Source organism: Diadema antillarum, unplaced genomic scaffold, assembly GCF_040938485.1.
Source record: "Diadema antillarum isolate AM-2024a unplaced genomic scaffold, OU_Dant_1.0 seq00000244_RagTag, whole genome shotgun sequence".
Taxonomy (NCBI): Eukaryota; Metazoa; Echinodermata; class Echinoidea; order Diadematoida; family Diadematidae; genus Diadema; species Diadema antillarum.
This window is the reverse complement of record NW_027271288.1, coordinates 40,179-53,849: the sequence shown is the minus strand read 5'-3', so window position 1 is coordinate 53,849 and position 13,671 is coordinate 40,179.

The window sequence follows — 13,671 nt, the reverse complement described above, 5'->3', positions numbered from 1 at the left end:
AAATGTATATGTCACATGACTTATGAAAAAGCACGATGTTTTTTGATCTGATCAATAAGATCCAGAAATACAAAAAAAAAACAAACAAACAAAGCCTGCTATCAGCTATAAGCTGTTTTTCAGTAAGACCGTGAAATGATTACAAAACATAGAAATCATTCAGTGAAGAGAATGCACACAAAACACACAAAATAATCATTACAAACGAACGCCAGAAAAAAAAAATGAACGAAAAAAAAAGTCACTGAGTATACATTGTGTAAGTACAGACAAAAAAAAAGGAAAATTAAACATGTGACAAGTTATTGGGAGATAGTAATTACATAAACATTGTGTACTTTGATAGATTTAATATTATCAGGTAGAATGATTAGCAAAGGAAATGTGCGAACTTGCTCTTGAAAATGCAGTAATTGAAGTTAAGGATCTTGCTTCTGTTGGTAATGTATTGAATAATCTCGATGCCGAATTCAGGGCTATTTTAAAGAATAGTTGATTTGGGCTTATATCACTTTCATATAAGTATTCCACTCATAAATTTATTTGATAATATCCTTTCATATACATCATCATTATACACCAAAATATCACCTACATATCCCAATATATTAGTATAGTTCACTGAAAAAAATCCATAATGATAATAATTATAATAACATTTACCATGGCAGCGCCTTATCAAAATAACACCAAATGTGTCTTGCATGTACACCTGTAAATCATTACATATTCCAAATTTAAAATTACTTAACTTTTGGTTCCCTTGTTAACAACAACAACTTTGTAGAATTATGCTACACGTATCATATTTAAGTATAAATCTCAATGTCATCCTTTAATTATGTTATTGTAAAGGAGTAATAGATAAGTATTTTTTCACATATGTATGTAATTTTACAATAATGTTATAATTGAAAATGTACATGTTCAATTGTTGTTGCTAATAAGACTTCAAAAACTTCAAACTTCAAAAACTTCAAATACTGTGGGAATAAAAAACAAAAAAATAATAAAAATAATAAAATTACCATAACAATGCTTTCTCTATCAAACACACACGCGAAACATAATTATATCCTACAAATCTACACCTCACTTTCATCATCACCAAATTTGAACTCAATTACTTCAACTTATAAAGATAATCACTCAATATCACCATATACCCCAGATTTCATCTGAATAATTCAGATCTGTAGAAAAGTTCGCGACGTATAAACTTTGCGACGAACCGCCCGACCGCCCGACCAACCACACACATTTCCTATATACCTTCTTGTACTCTTTGGATATGCGGGAGTATAATAATAATAATGATAATAATACATACACCAAAAACTAATCATAACAACTTATCTGATTACTCTGGCATTATACGTGTGAATGGAATCCGGGACAAAAGCACTTCTAAAACGGGTACGCTTTGTGCGAGGAGGACAGAGTCTGATCCCTGATCTGTTCAGGCAATAGTAACCGTATACAGACGGTGTGTTAAATCGGTCATTATCTTGTTTACCTTGACCATCATTCTTTCCTGTACCACTGGCAATTCCAACCCAATGATATTTTGCTACTTTCGCGGTCTATCGATTCTATGGCCTTGTCCTTTTGTGTAAGATTGCCATAAAAACAAATCAAGTTATAGATATAGATTTGATAAAGGAATTGTAGAAAAGAACCATCAGTGTTCTATCCAGCCTCAGTTTGCTCAATTATTGCCTGATGATTGAGGATGTATTTCGGACAGCAGCTGGTGACTGCATGCAGCTGTGGAAAAATTATGGAAATGAAATGCCTAATTTCATTGCTTTATAATGTGATTGTTTCATTGCGTTAGGGTGTTACTGATGATGAATCTTCATTTGCTGTAACCTATATAGATAATTAAAATAAATATCTCAGCCAAAATTTAACCAAAAAAAAAGATAAATAACACTTAAAGAGCATAATGATGGAGATTTTTTTCCAGAACTTAATGGAATTTTTCCTGTGCAACAAAGGGGTGTGTTCAGACGCCTATGGTGGGCACAGGAAGGCGCAAAAGCCCATCGACTAGTTGCAGTAAGAAACAGATTGGCTGAGGTATTTTGAAATCGGGTGATTGCCTTGTATCATGATGTGGATTGGCCACCAGAATCTCTGGATCTGGCTTCTTGCGATTTTTTTCCCCCTTTGGGGTTATCTCAAGAGCAAAGTGTTCTTTACCCTTCAACCTGACAGTGCAAAGAATCACTGATGAATTTGAAGCTCTACGCCATCAAGCCACAATGATTCGCAGAGCTGTGCGTGAGATGTAGAAAAGAGCTAATCTCTGTGTGGGAAGGAATGGTGGCCATGTTGAGGGGCATGGGATGTAATATTAAAAAGAGATATCCGAAAAAAACAGTGGTAAGTTGTGATTATTGATTTCATTATTCCATTTGTTAAGTTAATTTCTGATAAGGTGCATTGATTCTTGCAGTGTCTAAACTTGGTCCCAAGTCCAATTTACCCATTGTCTAAAAAGAATGATTACTTAGCCATCCATGACCGTGTATGCATAGATACCATTTTGAAGAGGAGTATTATGGTTTTAAGATGTTGCTACTCACTTTGGTGTAAAGTAAACACAATCTTCACAAATTTGAAATCTAATCTTGTTGCGTTTTTTTATACGCACTGTATAAACAAAGAGACCCTAATTAAAGGATGGACCCACCTTATCTGCCCACTACACATGTCTTTTTTTTTTTCAGTCCAAACCGATTTTGTATAATGTACTTTCAATTTCTCTTAGAATCGTATGCTCTTTATTTCAAATGTGCTTTCTAATTATCTTGCAAAACGTTAAATTTTCAATCGCCCATCTAAACCAAAACTATACTGTATCTCTTTAGAATACCTTGCCTGTTTGAAGTAATCTCTGTGTATAGACCGCCTCCCCAAAAGAGAAAACACACACACACACATACACACACACACATTCATATGCACATTATACACACGGACACAACATATAATAAAGACAACTGAACACACAAAAACAAAATTCATCCCGTCATTTTCAGTTGTTACAACTGAAAAAATAATGAACCAAACGAACATGCATGTATGACGTTGGCGATCATATTGGTCGTTATATCGCACTAAAATGATTAGACTCTGTGCCCTGAAAATAGACATTTGAAATGAAGGTGGACTATTTAAGCTCATAGTATGTTTAATATGAAGCTCCTTGTATTACAGTAATTAACATGAAGCATGCCGAACATCCCAATTACAGTTACTAGTACTCATTCGGTTATTCTGTTCAAAATGATTCAAATCAGAGAGAGGTTGGCATGTCACCTCCCTGGCATGTCCAACGTCACATCGTGCAGAACTCTACAGAGCAGAATTCTGTGACTGCACCATGGCCACCATGACGACGAAAGAGATAAGGGAGGGAAAAAAAGGAATTGCTTTGTAGTCCGGGTTTCAAATTGGCAACTTTGTTCGGTTGGCTGGTCAGAGAGATTTGGAGAAGTTCATTGGTTGTAGAGGGAGACTGGAAGAGTACATTTTACTGAAGGGGTGTTTCCCCATTACCACTTTGTATACATTGTACGGTAGAGACCCGGATCGAATCGGCGGTGGGGGATCTTATCGGCGGTGAGGCAAAAATCCCGCCGATTGGATCTGGGGGATCTTATATACCGGCCACAGTCCGCCGATAAGTTCCGGCGGAACTTATCGACTGGCCGGAACGGATCGCCTGTGACACCGGAAACAGTACGGATGATCCCGGACCGTCGATCCGTGGTCATCCGTGATGTGATCCGTGAAAGTGTAAAAGGGGCTTTAGGAAAGAAAACTAACGGTCCCGACGACTCCGTTATACCGGAAGTCGCCTGTAATCTCTTTTTACTGCTTAAATACTTTGTATAAACAGGCTCTTATATTGGGAGCCTTCAAGCTATGCCACTGCTGCACTGCCCTTTAAAATTCTATTTATCTGTGAATTGGTTGCATGGTGAGACTGGAGAGAAAAGTCAACTTGATGTAAATCCGAGTGGAAAATGAGCAAAGAAAATGGGATTCCATCGGGATTCGACCCGAGACCTCCGGATTGCTAGGCCGGTGCTCTACCGACTGAGCTATGTAGAAAGCCCTAGTTCAGTGTTCGTCCCAGAAACCCTAAATTCTCAATGCTCACACCGGTCAGAAGCTATAGCAGTGTGTTTGTGTGTGACACACACGCGCACACTTGAACCTGGCATAAACCCGAAGGATAATTCAACTTGGGAATAAATGCGAGGGATCACCGAAGTGATGCAGCTTTTTGAGTATGTAACAAACGCAACAGAAGAAAACTGACCAGAAATGAATATAATCTATTAGTGGAAAAAAGAGCAAAGAAAATGGGATTCCATCGGAAAATACATTGCAATTTAAATCCTAATGAAAGGTGGGACGCACCTTTTATTAAGATCGCTTTGTTTTACTTTGTTTTTGGATATCTCAACCATATTAAAACTGATTTTCATCAAATAAACTTTATATTCCCTTTAGACTTGTATGCTCTTTAACATGTAGTGGTTTCTAAGTACAATGTCTCTTGCAAAAAGTTGAAAGCTAAATTTTCATCTCAACTAATACACGTGTACTATGCCATCTCTTTAGAGGGATGGTACAGTTTCAGTTGAGACGGGGCTTCAAGTTTCCAACACTTTTTTATGATTTTTTTCTGAGATAACGAGAATTAAAGATCTTATGAAATATGGAAGAGTAATGTAAGAGGAATTCAAAGTTTATTTGGTGAAAATTGGTTTTGAAATGGATGCGATATTTAAAACGAAGCAATCCTACTAAAAGGTGGGACCTAACTTTCATTAGGATCGCTTTGTTGTTGTTTTTTGTTTGTTTTTGTATATTTTAGCCATTTCAAAATCGATTTTCATCAAATAAACGTTCAATTCCTCTTAATAGAATGCTATTGTATGCTTTTAAATACATGTATTTTTTAAGTGGTTTTGAAGTATCTCGCAAAAATTTAAAAGCTGAATCTTCACCTAAACCAATACTTTACCATCCCTCTAACACAGCCATCAGACTGATCCCTCCCCCTCCTTGAACACACGCACACACGCGCGCGTGTGCACACACACATCCAAACCAACCAACCAACCAACCAACCAACAAAAACAAGGCAGCCCAGTCTAGCGCAGTCAAGGTGTGCATACCTGTTGTTTTGACCTGTGTAAATTAGTACACTGTACACACATATATCTTAATTTTGCTCTTGGGTTTGAAATTTCTTTCAATAAAATCATTTCTGAAAGCTGCATTATGACATTAGTTTGACAATCACAGAAAACAACAAACAAACAAAAAGAAACAAAACTGATGAGGTTTGGATAAGTTGTAAACGGTTACTAACAGAAAATTATTTGTTCAGTCATTGCTGAATGCTATGCCTAGTGAATGTATATCACATTTAATTTTACTGCACTGATTAGCACTGAAATAGTACAGAGCATAACATTTTAAGAGGAATCCAAAGTTTATTAATAGAGGTGGGCTATAGAGGGTCAATTTTAGGTCATATTCTCAGAACATGCTCATCACACCTTAGTTTGATGACTTTTTGCCTACTGACACCATTTTTGAAAAAAAAAAGAACAAAAAAAATGCAAAATCCGGGGTGCCCCGGCCGAAATAATAAACAAGAGACCCGCGGGTCTAGCGCTCACCTGAGTATCGCAAGTTCACCTTTCACGCAGTCACTAATCTAAATTATTCACAGCTCTACCAAAATTTGACCAGGCATTCTGAAGTAGAAGATGAAAATGTACAATAAGGGCCCAAATTTTTAAAGATTCCTTAATTTGGGGGATTGGGGGCCCCCTGGGGCCCTCTGGGTGGGGCATGGTGCCCATTTTGATAAATTGAGATCCTGACCCCCTAAGGATGCTACCTGCCAAGTTTGACGAAAATCTATCATGAGGTTTTCAGGAAGAAGATGACAATGTACGATTCAGGCCCCCATTTGGACCTTCCTAACCTACCCCCCACCCCCACCCCCCCCCCCACCCCTGCCCCCAAGAGGGGCACCCCTGGATCTCCTATGAACAAACTCGAAACTACAGTCATTAATGTACTCACTCATAGTATTATCTTAGCTGTATAACTTCTGATTCTAGAGAAAATTTTTAACGATTCCTTCATTTGGGGGGTTTGGGCCCCCCTGGGGGCCCCCTGGGTGGGACATGGTGCCCATTTTAACAAATTGAGATCCTAACCCCTTAGGGATGCTACCTGCCAAGTTTGGTGAAAATGGGTCATGGGGTTCTAAAAAAGAAGATAAAAATGTACAATTTAGGCCCCATTAGGACCCCTCCTCACCTCCCTCCCCTGGGTCCCAAGGGGGGCACCCCTGATTCTGCCATGAACAAACTTGAAACTGCAGTCATCAATGTACTAACTCATAGTATTAACTTAGCTCCATCACTTCTGGTTCTAGAGAAGAAGATTTTTAAAGATTCCTTAATTTTGGGGATTTGGGCCCCCTGGGGGTCCCCTGGGGGCCCCCTGGGTGGGGCATGGTGCCCATTTTAACAAATTGAGTTCCTAATCCCCTAGGGATGCTACCTGCCAAGTTTGGTGAAAATGGGTCATGGGGTTCTCAAGAAGAAGATGAAAATGTACAATTTAGGCCCCATTAGAACCCCTCCCCACCCCCCTCCCCTGGGTCCCAAGGGGGGCATCCCTGATTCTGCCATGAACAAACTTGAAACTACAGTCATCAATGAACTAACTCATAGTATTAACTTAGCTCTATCACTTCTGGTTCTAGAGAAGAAGATTTTTAAAGATTCCTTAAATTTGGGGGGTTTGGGCCCCCCTGGGGGCCCCCTGGGTGGGTCATGGTGCCCATTTTAACAAATTGAGTTCCTAACCCCCTAGGGATGCTACCTGCCAAGTTTGATGAAAATCGGTCTTGGGGTTTTCAAGAAGAAGATGAAAATGTAAAAAGTTTACGCACGACGCACGACGGACGACGGACGACGGACGACGGACGACGGACGACGGACGACGGACGACGCACGACGCACGACGCACGACGCACGACGGACGCCGGACGAAGGGCGATCGCAATAGCTCACTTGAGCCTTTGGCTCAGGTGAGCTAAAAATCCAAGATGGCCGCCGTTTTGGCTTTAAAAAGACATTTTTGGCTATAACTCGGCTATTTTTTGGTCTATTGTGATGGTTTTGGTGTCTAACCCCATGTTTTAGGGGTAAAGGAAATTGATTATCATGATGATTTTAGTGGAAAACCTAAGCTTCTACATGAAACTAACCTTTTCCCCATATTCAGGGTTAAATTTCCCTCTCCTTTACCCCTACCCCAACTGCCATTTTTTGCCTCCCCCCCCCCCCTTTTTTTAAAGTCATGTTAACTACCATACTTTTAATAACAAGTTCTAGCAATCCATTTTTTTTTCCTACCGACAATACAGCAAGAAATATACAAATAACTTACGGTATTGCATGTATGTGTCATGCCAATACTGGTATGTGGCTGGTGCATTCAGAATGCACGGTAACTGTGGAACCAGTATTAGATACTGTATCTGCTTTATACATAGTGTCCATTAACATTTTGGTGCTAAGACCTGTAACAATATGAATAAGTAAATATAATAACAAATAATCGCAAATAACTTACATTATACATGGTTTACATATGTGTCATGCACATATCGGTATATAGTGTGGCTTGTGCATTCAGGATGCATGGTACATTGTAACAGAAGCCAGTGCTTATACTGTATCTGCTTTGTAGTACTGATAAACATTTGGTATTCAGATCTGTAGTGCATGACACATTTGTAAACCATGTATAATGTAAGTTATTTGTATTTCTTGCTGTATTGTTGTAAGAAAACACCATATTGATAGCTAGAACGAAAAAAAGTGCAAAAAATGGCGGTTGGGGTACGGGTAAAGGAGAAGGAATATTTATTATGATATCTATTTATTTATATTGTTAAAGGTCTTATGACCAAAATGTTAATGAACACTATAAAGCAGATACAGTATTTAATACTGGTTCCACAGTTATCATGCATTCTGAATGCACCAGCCACATGACCAGTATTGGCATGACACATACATGTATACCGTAAGTTATTTGTATATTTCTTGCTGTATTGTCGGTAGTAAAAAAAAAACACAGATTGCTAGAACTTGTTATTTAGAGTATGGTAGTTAACATGACTTGAAAAAAATACGGAAAAAAGTGCAAAAAATGGCGGTTGGGGTAGGGGTAAAGGAGAAGGAAATTTAACCCTTAATATGGGTAAAAGGTCAATTTCATGTAGAAGCTTAGGTTTTACACTAAAATTATCGTGATAATCCATTTCTTTGACCCCTAAAACATGGGGTTAGACCCCAAAATCATCACAATAGACCAAAAAATAGCCAAGTTATGGCCAAAAAATGTCTTTTTAAAGCCGAAACGGCGGCCATCTTGGATTTTTCACAATTTCGGCTGGGGCACCCCGGATTTTGCATTTTTTTCGTTCTTTTTTTCAAAAATGGTGTCAGTAAGCAAAAAGTCATCAAACTTAGGTGTGATGAGCATGTTCTGAAAATGTCACCCTCTATAGCCCACCTCTATTATTAAATGAAAATCGGGTTTGGAATAACTGAAACATCCAAAAACAAGGTAAAACAAAGCTATCGTAATAAAGTGTGGGTCCCACACTTTGTTAAAATCGCTCTGTTTTGGATATCTCAGCCATTTCAAAACCAATTTTCATCAAATAAACGCTGAATTACTCATGAAATTACATGCTCTTTCATAATACATTTGATATAAGGTTTCTCATTATCTCAACAAAAAATGTTAGAAACCTGAAATTAGGTCTCAACCAAAACTATACGATCCATTTAATTGAATATCAGCATACAGCAGCTGTGTAGATCTCAGATCAATGATTAAATTAAACATTACAATTCTCATTTTAATTCATTAGTTTCCACAGTTGATGACGCCCAGTAAGTCAAAGACTTGTAAAGGGCCATTCAAAGGATTCAATCCTGAGCCTGAGGAGTTCCATGTGATGTATCCATGGGATGGTCAATTTATGCTATCTGGATTAAATTTGTTACGTTTCTGTTTCCAGTGATCATTGAGATTAGACTTAAAGGGGAAGGCTAGTAACTGATCAGTTGGAATCAGTGGAAATGCTGGGAGATGATTGTTCCAATCCTTATGGGATTCATTCAAGAGTTCATTGTATATCTATTGTTGTGTGAAAATGATTTGCTTCAGAACGGTCTCATATTCAAGTAATGTGCAGATTAATGCTCCGTCACTGACCAGGGACGCTAACCTGGAAGCATTAAACTGCACATTACTTGAATATGAGACCATTCTGAAGCAAATCATTTTCACACAACAATAGATATACAATGAACTCTTGAATGAATCCCATAAGGATTGGAACAATCATCTCCCAGCATTTCCACTGATTCCCACTGATCAGTTACTAGCCTTCCCCTTTAAAGGCGTTAACTGATGTTGCCTCGACAGCTTCTGCACAAAGGCTATTCCAAGTATTTACTACTCTCTGGCTGAAAGAGTTTAACCTCTTTCTAGTTCGAAACCTTCCTTTACACACATAAACTTATGATCGCGTGTAACGTGATCACAGTGTTATCATGTTACGGTCTCATCTACCAATGGAAGTCTCACATTAAAGTGTAAGCATTGTTCTCCCAGTGGGCCGTGTATGTCAACCAGCACTGTCATGTAACAATGAAACCTTCAAGTTCTGGGGTAATTTTGACAATATGATAATCTTGTCGTCATCAACCTGGCCAATCTGAATGCAGTGGACTCCCGTTATAACGAAGTCCCTGGGACTGGCAGTTCTCTTTCGTTATATCGAAATTTAGTTATAACCCAACAAATAAACAATAAGAATACATAGAGAGGATAATGTTGCGGCCTGAATTTTTACTTAGTTGTAACCGGAATTTGTTATAACTGTGTTCGCTATAACGGGAGTGCGTTGTACCATACACTGGAATAAGCTTACATGGAGATGGTAACATTCATGTAATTTGAACAAACTCAGAAAACAAAATGTAACAAAATTTCACCAAAGTTGAGAGAAAAACAGGTCTGGAACTGGTATTCTTTAAAGTGTGTTGCCAAATCAGAGGCAGTCAAGATGTCTTGGAAAATGCTTGTGTCTGAAATAAATTATTGTATATGAACAACAAAGGGCTAGAATGACAGAGAAGTTTGTACTCTACCTTATCAAACACAAGTAGATCGTCGGCTGCGAAACAAGAAGGGCTTTATCATACTTTTTTTTTGGGGGGGGGGGAGGGGGTACTGAGTTATAGGTATCACGTTGCAGAGCTTGATTTCCTCTACATTATGGTGTCAATTTTAAATTACTTTCATTTTCAGTCAAATGTTGAAAAATTAAAACCATCGGGGAGCTATTTTACCCTATACATTTGGAACAATGCTTACAAATCTACCCACTTTTGATTAAATAAACTTTTTATTTGATTGTTTCATTTCTGTTTACACTCAAATCTTATATCGTGATAGCGCCCTTCTGGTTGTCATCTGACAAAATGCTGAAAACTTTTTAAAAAAAGAAAAAAGACACAGCATCCACGCACTAAAATGTGGTTTCTAGGAACACATGGGTAAGAACACCTCAGTGAGGATTGGCATACTGAATAAAACATCTTGTCCATGGCTGTACACGTCAGACAGGCCTAAAACCCAGGATCGCATCTTACGACGTTTGGCAAAGTCTAGAGCCCTATCTGTGATACAACAGTGCTGGCAAGAACGCGTGAGAGATAAGGGTGATTTCCATGTACATGTACTTCCATATCTGGCTTTGAGATGCGCTCTTTAATAATCACACAATTATACTTGCACATCAGCATCACATGACATGAAGTTGATCAATCAATCATATTACTGAGATGTCCATGTGCCCATAAATACGGAGATACAATATAGAGGTAGACTAGGTAAGGTATTTTTATATGGAAAAGAATTGATTGACTTAATATGCTTCCTTACATTGAGGCAAAGAAGGGGATGGGGACGGGGGATGATGTTGGGGAAGAGGAAAGAGACATAAATCTTAATTTCTCTTTTTCACTAGATGAGAAAATTCTCCTTCAACATAAGTACATCATACTGCTTCATAACACAGATTTACAACTTCATCAAAACTCATTGAATTACCAGCAATGAATTTTCCTTTGTACTGGTGTCAAATTGCCTATCAAACATACACATGATATGAAGTTATTCTCATCTTACTATTGGGTACAATATACTGTATGCAGAAACTACTTAATATATCATAAGCACATATATTTCTTCATTCAATTTTATCAATATTCAACATACAACAAAGAAGACATCTTAACAATGATGTACACTTTTGGTCGAAATAATCTCACAAAATCACATTCAAGAAATAAGAAATTGTGACCTGATGATCACTTGATGAATAGTAATGATCAGAATAATAACACAGTCATATAATTCATGTCCTTGACTGGTTGATAACAATCATCAGGGCAGCATTGCAGTTACTAGAAACACATAGTTTTCACTGGATAAGAATAGCATCAAATCAAAACAGCTTACCATTGCACAGCTTTGACAGCAAATATAGATAAGTGTGGCATAATACTGCAGCCCGTCCCAGGCTAAAAATGTTATCATTGGTTCTTTGATGTTCTTTTCACCAGACTCCAAGGCATACATCTTGGTGCATGGCACACAAAAGGAATTCAGCACCTCCTTTAAAGTGCAATGCTATTTCGTGTTCAAGTTATTAAATAAATACAATATTCTTCTTTTTTTTCCCAACTGCAGATGGTTATTTAAAGTCAAACAAAAATTATATAATTGACATATTATCAGAAAATGGTGATATTAGTTGCAATTGCATGTAAACAGAGCTAGATAAAATGGTGATGTAATCAACTCACAAGTTTACAATCAACCTGCTCAACCACATTCACTACATTCTCGTCTTTGATACGAAATCAAAACCAACTATAAGGCCTATCCACATCAAATGGCTGTACAGTTGTAACAATTTCACGAGGACATTTAAAGGAGAGACGACTGTACAAATTACTTCAAGAGCTTTAATAAGCTAACATCACCTCCTCATCTAATTTGCATCTAATTTGCATGTGAGGTTGCTACCCATATCACTGTCTCATGAAAACATGTGACATTTCACTATTCTACGTCTGGTCTATTGCATATCTGAATCTATTAAAACTTTCATTGTTTTCTTCAGCTGATTACTCCATAGTCGTTGAAGTCAAATTCATCAAAGCGTAACATTCAAATTTATTACACAGACCCCTCCATATCCTCATGAATATGCAATATAATCAAGAAACATGATTTTTCCTTTCATTCAGCACTTTGACAGTGAATTGTTGTGCTTTCTATGAGCATGCAATACTACAAAATACAAACAAGTACAAAGGGCAATAATACGTACCTTGCTGCAATAACCTTTGTTTGTTTGCACATATTTTTATCACAGGAAAAAAAAGAAGTACATACATATTAATCATTTGGCATACACTTTCACCGAAATACATTTTTGAATGAGGGTAGAGTGAAGAATCTTGACATTATATAATTCTAGTATCTGCAACATAAAAAAAGTAGATTATTACACTTTGACAATGAGAAAATTATACAGAAAAATCACTGATATGACTTCGATCATGGAATTTCTTGAAGCTTCTACACTTAACATGAAATTACCCAAAACTTGTACTTTGGTTTTGAACTTGACAATGATGTGTGTCTTACTTCTTTGTAGATTTTACTACCCTTAAAGATGTTTACATGCATTTACAACCTAAAAACTTATACAAAAAGCATTGATACAACGACTTTAACAATTCCTTGGATAAAAAGACACTCCAGTCTTCAAAAGACCATGCTAATCAGACCAATACCATGCTTATCAGAACACACATAATTTTCTTCATTGTATGACGTGCTGCTTGCTTCAGAATTTTTGTTTCCTGACTCGTACAATTCGAAAGAAAGAGATTAAACAACCCTGTTAAATCATAATAGTAACACAGTACATACAATTATGAAGACAAAAACAGCTGCATCATTTATACTAATGTTGTGATCTCAACACCACATTACAATTATTTAATACTTTCAAGACAGCAATGGCAGTTTTTGCAGCATAGACATCAGAAATAATGTTTAAGTTTGCACAAAGTAAAACAATCAAAGAAACCCCATTCAATGCATGGTTTGCTCTTCAGTCAGTTATGTATCATGACACTAACAACGTGTCAAGAAAGGTGAGTTTACCCCTAATATTGCAAAGTCAGTGAATGCAGAAATATCAGCAAAACAATTCAGTGAAGTTTGAGCAAAATCTGATAATCCATTCAAAAGTCATGAATTTTCAATGCTTTATTCAAATCCCAAGTGCCTTCATTGATAAGAAGGGTTCAACAATTTGTGATGTGACAGTCACAATAGTACAGCAATATCAGACTAGAAATGTCGCTTTGGCGACTGGTATGCCTCCGCCATAATGCATGATTCTCCTAATAGGTCTATAGTACATGTGGACAATGTGTGATTACATTT